The 8,401-nt window shown below is 57.1% G+C and overlaps 1 long non-coding RNA gene across 4 annotated transcripts; it reads right to left on the bottom strand.

Annotated features, from left to right (window-relative positions):
• Window positions 1-1,153: 1,153 nt before the first annotated feature.
• Window positions 1,154-7,629, bottom strand: LOC116438008. Of its 4 annotated transcripts, none has more exons than XR_004237566.1 (4): window positions 7,501-7,629; window positions 6,309-6,604; window positions 4,587-6,201; window positions 1,154-2,743 (listed from the first exon to the last, which is right to left on the bottom strand). It is a non-coding gene; the product is annotated as an uncharacterized LOC116438008 (long non-coding RNA). The 4 variants fall into 4 exon arrangements; XR_004237567.1 differs by lacking the exon at window positions 7,501-7,629 and adding an exon at window positions 6,719-6,736; XR_004237568.1 differs by lacking the exon at window positions 7,501-7,629 and having other exon boundaries at window positions 4,587-5,883; window positions 6,097-6,201; window positions 6,309-6,651.
• Between the last annotated feature and the right edge of the window lie 772 nt (window positions 7,630-8,401).

Genomic DNA, 8,401 nt, shown 5'->3' with positions numbered 1-8,401 from the left:
AGGTTTACTTATGTGCCCTGGGTTTATTCAGTGCATCTTCAAAGTGATGGAAACTGATTTCATTGAAATGCCTGGGCTGCCAAATGTTTTCCCCAGGCAGAGCTCGGAGCCAGCCCAGTGGGAAGGGGTTTAGTGGCCATTTTCCCGCTCCCTCAGGGCAGCAGCACTGGAGCACTCGCACCCAACCGTGCCCGAGGTGCCGAGTACTGGCAGGAGGCAAAGCCAGGGACTGGGCAGGAGGAGCTTGCAGTGCTCCTGGAAGCGCAGACCTGGAGCCGTGGGTTAGAACTGCCAGGAGCTGCTGCCTCACTCCAACCTCGTTTAAAGCTCAGCATCCCTCCTGCTCCCTTGGAATGATTGTTGCTTCTGTTGTTGCTCTTTCCTGATCCATTATGATTATTGTTGTAAATTCCCACTCCATTTCTTCCATAGCCCTTTGCTTCCCAGAGGTGGTGCTTTAGGCAAGCCCCTCCAGCCTGGGAAGGGGCTTTTGGCTCCAGACTCATTCCCAGTCCCCATGAGCAGCTGGAGCTGTGCTGTCCCCAGCAAGTGCCTTTCCTTCCTTCCCTGCTGCACTTTGGCTTTTCGAGGGCTCTCTAGGGGGCTGAGGGAGAAGTTCTTTGTCATTCCAGGGCAGCATAAGCCCTGATCCCACTCAAAGCAGGAGGAATCATTTCATCCTTGTTTTTGGATACACCTTTGGTGGTTTCTCTCTTTTGCTGACACTGTGTAGTGAAGCAGCAGCTCCCTGGAATAACTTTGATTTGTAAAACAATGAATTCCCTGCTGGAATCCCAGTCCCAGCCCCCCAGATCAAGGTGCAGTTTAAGGCCTTACACCCTGACCAGGACAAGTTCCTGTCCTTAGACATGGAAAACAGGGGAAAACTCAGACTGGATTGGAGCCAGCATCCAGAATGGGGAGAGTGAGGCAGCATGCTTGGCCCAGGCTGGGGCTGGTACAGGGGGTGTTCCCCGTAGGATGACACCCATGTGGAGCAGATCCTTCTCTTCCTTTGTCCAAAGTCCCATGGCAAAGGAGTGAAGAACCCACAAGTGGGGCCTGGAAGGAAAACGGTTCTGTTAAAATTAGGCAAAGAATGCACTAAGAAAAAATGGACATCCTTTTTAGGTATGAAAGAGAGTAGGGGAAAAATGTTGAAAAAGAGCTCTTTTATTTGGTGCCACCTCTCATTTTTTTATGGATAAAACCCTCTAGTGAGCAATCAGAACAGGAGTGGGAAAGCCAGGAGCCTTTGACTTCCACAGTGGACTTAATTTCCATGCTTAATTTCAACCATTTCTTCTCTCTCAGGACAGGAAAACCCACTTAACTTGTCCCATCTTTGCCAAAAGCTTTGGTGTTTGAGCAGCCAAACCCAATGGGCTCTGGCCCCACCAGCCTGTACTGGAGGGCCCCTGGTCCTGCCTGTAGTGTGGGATGAATCCCCAATTGTCCCCAGAGGGGGCTGCCCTGGTCCCTGCAGTGCCCAGCACCTGAGACACAGAGAGAGCCCTGTCCACAGGGGCTCCTTGTCAGGAATGTGGCAGCAGCCCCAGGAGCAGGCTGGAGGTGAGAACTGGGGCTGTGTTTGAGACTGACCAGGTCAGCTCAGTGTTTACCTGTGGGGGAGTTTGGCCCCCCACGCTGAGTTGAAGCGGGATCAGGGTGACAGATGCTGCATTTTGGGCACCCTGAGAGTTTCTCTCCCCTTGGAGATTTCCTGCGGGGATGGGGCAGGGCAGGGAGCAGAATTAACCCTGCACCTCCCATGGGCACTGCTGGCCTTTGTCTCTCTGTTGTGCCATCAGCCTGTGGGAATTTGCTGCTGCCGCTGCCACCCCACCTGGGGCTGCGTGCTCCTGGCAGCCCTTCCCAGCCCCACACCCGAGCTCCAGCGCTGCCTCCAGGCTGGGTTGGGAGAGTTTGCTGGGAATGTGCCTCATCCCTGGGAGTATCCTTTCCTTCCAGAGTGGATGGATGGAGCTTCTGGGCTTGTCAGCTTCAGAGTTTGCTTGCAAAAGTCACTGCAGGGAAGAATGACAAGGAGGTTTGTCAGAGTGGTGCTGTCAGACCCCACCTGCCAGTCTGTGCTTTGGGTTGGAGGTTGTTGTGTATTGGCCCTGCAGGGAATGAATGTCCCCTTCCCACCTCAGCCCAGCAGATGCCAAGGGCTCTTCCTGGAGTACTTACTCTTTGCTTCCCTTTGGGCTAACTTAATCTGCACCCTTCCATGAGCAATTCCTTGGCTTCTCCTGGAGAAAACCCCACGGCAGAGGCAGTCTGCAAAGGAGCCCAGAGCTGTGCTTGGAGCAGAGAGTGCTGAGAGCTGCGTGTGCCTCTGCTGCCCCAGGCTGGCAATATCCCCATGGCACAGACTGGGCAAATGGGATTAGAGGGAGCACAATCCCTTCCTGGAAGAGGTTTTCTCCTGTGCAGATCAGGCACAGGGCAGGAAGGGAACTTTGGAGATCAGCTGCTTTCCCCCAGAAAGCATCACTCACACCAGCATGGATGACATGACCTGTGCCTACTGCTCACCATGCACCCGGCCAGAATCAAGAGCAAAGGTGGGTTTGGGTGTGAGCACTTGAAATAACTTTGAAAGAGAAGCAATCACCTTTTGCTGCTTCTTTCTTTCTTGCAGATGCTGGGATTGCCTCTGGGCACGTGTGCTGAGCTCTCCCTGCAGGGAACTGTCAGGCCTTAACAGCTGTGAGGTTGTGTTCTTCTCAGTGGGGAACTGGAAATAATTTTTAATTAATTAATTGATTGCAGAAATGTTTGCTGAACCTTTCCCCTTTCCTGGTAGATCTTCTCTCTCTGCCTCTGAATTTACAGCTGTTCCCTGGTGTCATTGGCCCCGCCTGAATTCCTTGCAGCTCCTCACTGGGAAAACCTGGGATAACTTCGAGGGGACAGAGGAGACATTTTCAGCTGAAAACCTGGGGTGACTGAGAGGGGACACAAGAATTGTTTGTGTAGGAAAATGGGAGGGGATGTCGAGGGGAGCGAGGTGGCATTGTTGAGGGAAAAGCTGAGGTGATGATTAGGGGAGAGAATGCACATTTTTGGGGCAGAAAAGAGTTAATATTGTACAGGAAGGAAAAACTGGGGGGTAAAACTTGATGTAATCTGTAGGGGACAGAATGAAGATTTTGGAGCAAAAACGAGGTACTCAGTAGTAGACAAAGAAGGAAAAGTTTGGAGGCCAAACTTGACAAAGTCTCAAGAGCAGAGAATGAACACTTGGAGGGAAAAAGGAGGTGATGAGTACTGAGCATGTGGGGAAAATTTGGGGGCTAAATCTGAGCTAAGCTCTAGGGGAGAGCATGAACACACTGAGGTAACAAACATGAGGGAATCAGTTGTGGGCAGGTAGGGAAACTTGTGTAAAAATAACTTGAAATCAGCTGTAGAAAGAACATTTTGAGGTAAAAATGAGGGAAGCAGTAGTAGACAGAGGTAAATCTTGATAGAAGCTACGTGGTAGAAAGGAAATAAATATTGAAGGAAAAAAGAGGGAAGCAGTAGTGGACAGGGAGGGGAATTTTGGGGGGTAAATGTTGAGGAGGAGTATTTTGAGGTAAAAAGGAGGTAATAAGTTGTGGACAGTTAAGGAAAATTTGGGGGTTAAACTTGAGGTCATCTCTAGGGAGAGTGTGACCACTGACATCAACTGAGGCAGTCACTGGGGCTAGGCAAGGAAATTTGGGGTGTAAAACTTGGGAAGATCTGTAGGGCAGAGAATGAACATCTTGAGGAAGCAATGAGGTGATCAGTAGTCAAGAGGAGGTAGAATTTGGGGGGCAAACCCTGAGGTCATTATGTAGGAACCATAAGTGGTTTTGAGAAAAAATCTGAGCTAATTTGTAGGGGACAGAATGAACATTTTGGGGGTAAAACAGACATAACCTGCGTGGTTTTGGTTTTAAAATCTAGTCAGTGTACAGGGGACAAAACAGACATTTGGGCAATAAAATCCGAGTTCATCTGTAGAAGAAAGAACTCATGTTTTGAGGTAAAAAGGAGGTGATCAGCACTGGGCAGGTAGGGAAAACTGAGGGGGTAAAATGTGAGGTCATCTCTAGGAGAGAGCAGGAGCATCCTGAGGTAAACTGAGGCAATTGCTGTGGACAGGTGGGTAAATCTGGGGGGTAAAACTTGAGGGAATCTCCATGGTAGAAAATGAGTATTTGGAGGTAAAAATAAAGTACTCAGTGGTGGAGACGTACGGAAAATTTTGGGGGTAAAACCTGAGGTGATCTGTAGCAGAGAGAATGCACTTGATGGGGTAAACTGAGGTAATCACTTATGGACAGGTAGGGAAGTTCAGAGGGGTAAAAATTGAAAGCATCTGTAGGGCAAAGAAGGAAAAGATTGAGGTGGAAATGAGGAAAGAGGTAGTGGACAGGTGGGGAACGTTTTGGGGCCAAATCTTGTGGTAATCTCCAGAGGAGAGAAAGAATGCTTCCTTGGAAAAAATGAGGAACTCACAAGGAGACAGATGGGGACATTTTGGGGCTAAAAGCTCAGGGCATCTCAAGGTGAGGGAAGGACTGTTTGGAGGTCAACTCAGCACTCACTGTGTCCTCCTTCCTTGGCAGCAGCTGGCAGGGAAGGGAGAAGAGGCCTCGGGCTGGAGAGGGGCAGGAGAAAGGCACTGTGGGCAAAGGCACCTCCGTGACATCCCCAGGGCACCTGTGGGGAACACAGTGGACACTTGGGGAGCAAAGGGAGGTGATGGCATTGTCCCTTTGGGGGATGCTGGCATTTAGATCATTCCATCCGTTTGCCTGCTGAAATTGCCCAGCCCAGGGGCTTTGGCTGCCAGGGCAGCACAAAGATTGTTCCCTGGGTGGTGCGCAGATGAATTCTACCCCAAGCCCTGAATTCCCTGCTGAATTGCCACTGGAATAGCCTCCCAGCACCTCCTGGAGCATGGATATTCCCATGCAGAGCTGCCTATTTAACACCAGGTGTGTCAGGAACCAGCAGAGCTTCCAGGGAGGCTCAGCAGGGTCAGGGCAAGGACAGCTTCATGTTCCATAGAATTTGCTGTTTGTAACCCTCATCCCCCAGCCCCCCCCAATGTCCCTGGGGGCGCCTGACAGAGTTCCCTGGAATTCAGCTGCCTGCACCCCCCGAGCCCGGGCTCCAGGTGATATTTTAAAGCAGGAGAAGGCGCTGGCCGGACGCGCTCCCAGCCCCTGCTGAGGCAGCCCCTGTGCCCACGGGAGGACTTGTCTCCCTGCAGGAGCTGATTTCATTCCAGAGCCTCAGGAGTGGCCTCTGCAAGTTCTTTTCCCTCAGGAAAGGGATGCACGTCCCTGCCTTCAGGGCACCAGCAGTGGGAGCCACCTGGGAAAGCTTTCCATCAGTTGTGCAGTTCCAGCTGGCTCCCCAAAAACTCCCAACTCAATCCAAACAGATTTCTCTGACTCTGGCCTTTCATTTGAAGGCATCTCTGAGGCCATTGCTTGGCATTTCATTGCTGTGGGGGAAGCTTGCCTTGGCTTTAATGCTGCTGAGGGATGATGGCCTCAGGCTGGAAGGGAAGGCATTTTGGGTGGCTGGGACATAGCTGGCAGGAGTGTGGGAGGTCAGCACTGGGAATTGCTGTCTGAGCCCCTCTGCAAACAGCCCGTGCTGACATTCCCCAGTGCCAGCTGTTCCTTGGGGCATTTTTGGGGTGTCAGTGGGGTCTGTCGGGGCTGAAGCATCTGCGGGTGCCTGTTCAGAGCAGCCCCTGGCCGAGGGGCCGCGGGCAGCCCTTTATCCATGTCCATCCCAGCGCTGCCCGGGCAGCCCAGTGCTCGTTCCCGGGATGTGTGTTTGGCACGCTGCGTGCCACAGGCAGGACACTGCAGGCACAGCTCCTCTCTGTAAATCCAAAGCACAAGAGCTGCTGCTTCCCTTCCTGGGCCTCCCAGCCTTCTCCTTCCCCCTGTTCCCTGCCAGCTGGGACACACAGAAGGAGCACCAAGGACCACTCCTGGCAGTGAGCAGGAGTCGCTGAGAGCTCTGTGCAGCTCTGGGCCACAAAAGCTGGCCCGGCCTCAGCAACCCCTGGGATTTTGGGCTGTGAACACTCACCTGTGGGAAAGGCCCCTCTGCAGGCAGGAGCAGCCCTGACCCTCTCCAGAAGAGCTTTGGCTGTGGACCAAGTGAACCCTCAGGACTTGCCTTGCTCATTTCTCCCTGCAAAGGGCCATGGAACGAGCACCTTTCCAGCTCTTGGGCAAATCCTGGAAAGGGCAGGAAATCAGGTTATGGGAAGAGTTCAGTGCTGTCACACAACTGCTCACCTGTGTTGTTGCATGATCAGATGCTGGCCATGGAGCTCTGCCCTGGGGCCATTGCAGGGGCCGCGGTGGAAAGCAGCAGCAGCATCAAAGAAGGAGCTGTATTTGCATAGGAATGACCTTGCTGGCACTTGGCCTTCCTATCCCAGGCAGGACATTGCCAGGAGCTGCGATTGCCTTGGCTGGAGCAGGGGATTGAGAATGCCCAGGTGTGGGTTCAATCTCCAGCTGAGGCGTTCACCTAAGGCTTCGACTTGGTGGTCCTTGTGTATCCATTCCCACTCAGGATCTCCTGTGCTCTGGAAATAAAGAAGAAACACTTTTCCCTGCACTTTTAAAGCCAGAGGTTTTTGCATTGGAGCGTGCAAGCCCCAGAGAAAGCGGGGGGGAGGAAGGAGAGCATCAGGTCTCACGCGGCAGTTGCGGGATGAGCGGCTCAAGCAGCAGCAAGCCCCGGCAAGGCCCCGGTCCCGCAGCGGGCGCAGTCAGAGCAGGAGCGGCAGCAGCGGCCTCGGCGCCAGCGGCCGGCCCGGAGCGGCTCGTCCCGCTGCAGCCGCGCTCGTTGGGCGGGGCCGCGGCGGGCGGGAGGCCCCCGGGGGAGCGGCCCCGGGGCAGGGGGAGGCGGGCGCTGCTGTGCGCAGGGGGTGCGGCGGCCCCGGCAGCGCCGGGGCTGGGGGAGCTCCGCGTCCCCGCGGGGGCTGCGGGCGGGGCCGGGCCGGGAGCGCCGGCGCTCCGGTTGCGCCAGGGGGCGCCCCACAGGGCGGGCGGCGCTGAGGGAGCGGCGGCCTCGGGGGGTGCCGGGGCCGGCACGGGCGGTCCCCGCGGCCCGCCCGCTTCCAGGCGCGATCCAGCGGCTGCTGCGGGGAAGCGCCGCCCTCCCGGCGGGCCCGGCACCGGCACGGCCCCGGCTCCCCGCGGCCGCAGCGGGAGCGTAGCCGGAGCTCCGGCGGGAGCCCAGCCCCGCGCTGGCCGCAGCCGGAGCGGCAGCGCCGGGCTCGGCCCCAGCGCCAATCCCGGAGCGGCTCTTGCCAGCCGCGGCGATCCCGATCCCTAATGCCATCCCCCGTCCCACCTCAGTTCTCCGGCCCCGGCAGCCGCACCCCGCCCGCCGAGAGACAAGCGGCTCTGCCCGGGACCCCCAGCAGACACCGACAGGACCCAGCCCCGAATCCCCGGGCCCGGGTCCCGTTCCCACCTCAGCGCCTCGGGCTCGGCGCAGCGCCGGGAGCAGCCCCCGGTGCCGGGCTCCGCACAGCGCCCCGAACGACGGTCCCGCCGCAGCCCGGGATGAGCAGGATGAGCGTTCACTGCACAGAGCGGAGCGGGCGCGGATCCGCCGGCATTTACGGGCGCGGGCGGGGCGGGGCGGGGCCGGCACAGGTGTGGAGGGCGGGGTCCGCACAGGTGCGCGGGGCCCCAGCGCGGCTGCGCGGGGCGGGGCCGAGGGGATTTAAGCCTCGGGAATCGGCGCCGCCGCCATTTGCTCCCTCGGCGCTCGGTGGGGGAGGCTGTGGCCGCACCGCGCTCTCTCTCTCTCTATTTCTTTTCATTTATATTTCTTTTCCTTTATGTTTTTCTTTACTTCTCTTCCTCTAAACCTCTCCCTTCTTCCCCCTCTGCCTCCCCTCCCCCACCCCCTACACCCCCCCCCCCCTACCCCCCCCCCTCTCCCCCCTAGCCCTCCCCTCCCTCCCCCCCAGCCCGGTTCCCCCCATCCCCCCTCCCTGTCCCCCTACACACCCCAACCCTGCCCTACCCCTCCACCCTCTCTCCCCTTCTCCACCGTTCCTTCCCCCCCATCCCGGGTCCCCCCTGCCCCCTCACCCTGCTCCCCTTCCCCTCCCAATTCCCCCCACCTGCCCTCAATCCTCCCCCTCGGTCTCCCACCTTTCCTCGCCCCTCCACCTCCCCCTGTTCCTCTTCCCTCTTTCCCCCTCTGCATCTCGACCCCCCCCACCTGTGCTCCGTCCTCGTCCCCCCACCCCACCTCTCCCTGCACACCCCGAACCCCCCACCTGCGCTCCTTCTTTGACCCCCTCTGCTCCCTTCTTCCCGTCCTCTGTCCCGTCTTTCCCCCGCAGCCGCGGGGCTCGGGG

This window comes from Corvus moneduloides, chromosome Z, assembly GCF_009650955.1.
Source record: "Corvus moneduloides isolate bCorMon1 chromosome Z, bCorMon1.pri, whole genome shotgun sequence".
NCBI classification, from domain to species: domain Eukaryota; kingdom Metazoa; phylum Chordata; class Aves; order Passeriformes; family Corvidae; genus Corvus; species Corvus moneduloides.
Note: the sequence above shows the minus strand (reverse complement) of the source record. Positions and strands in the feature narration are given on the sequence as shown.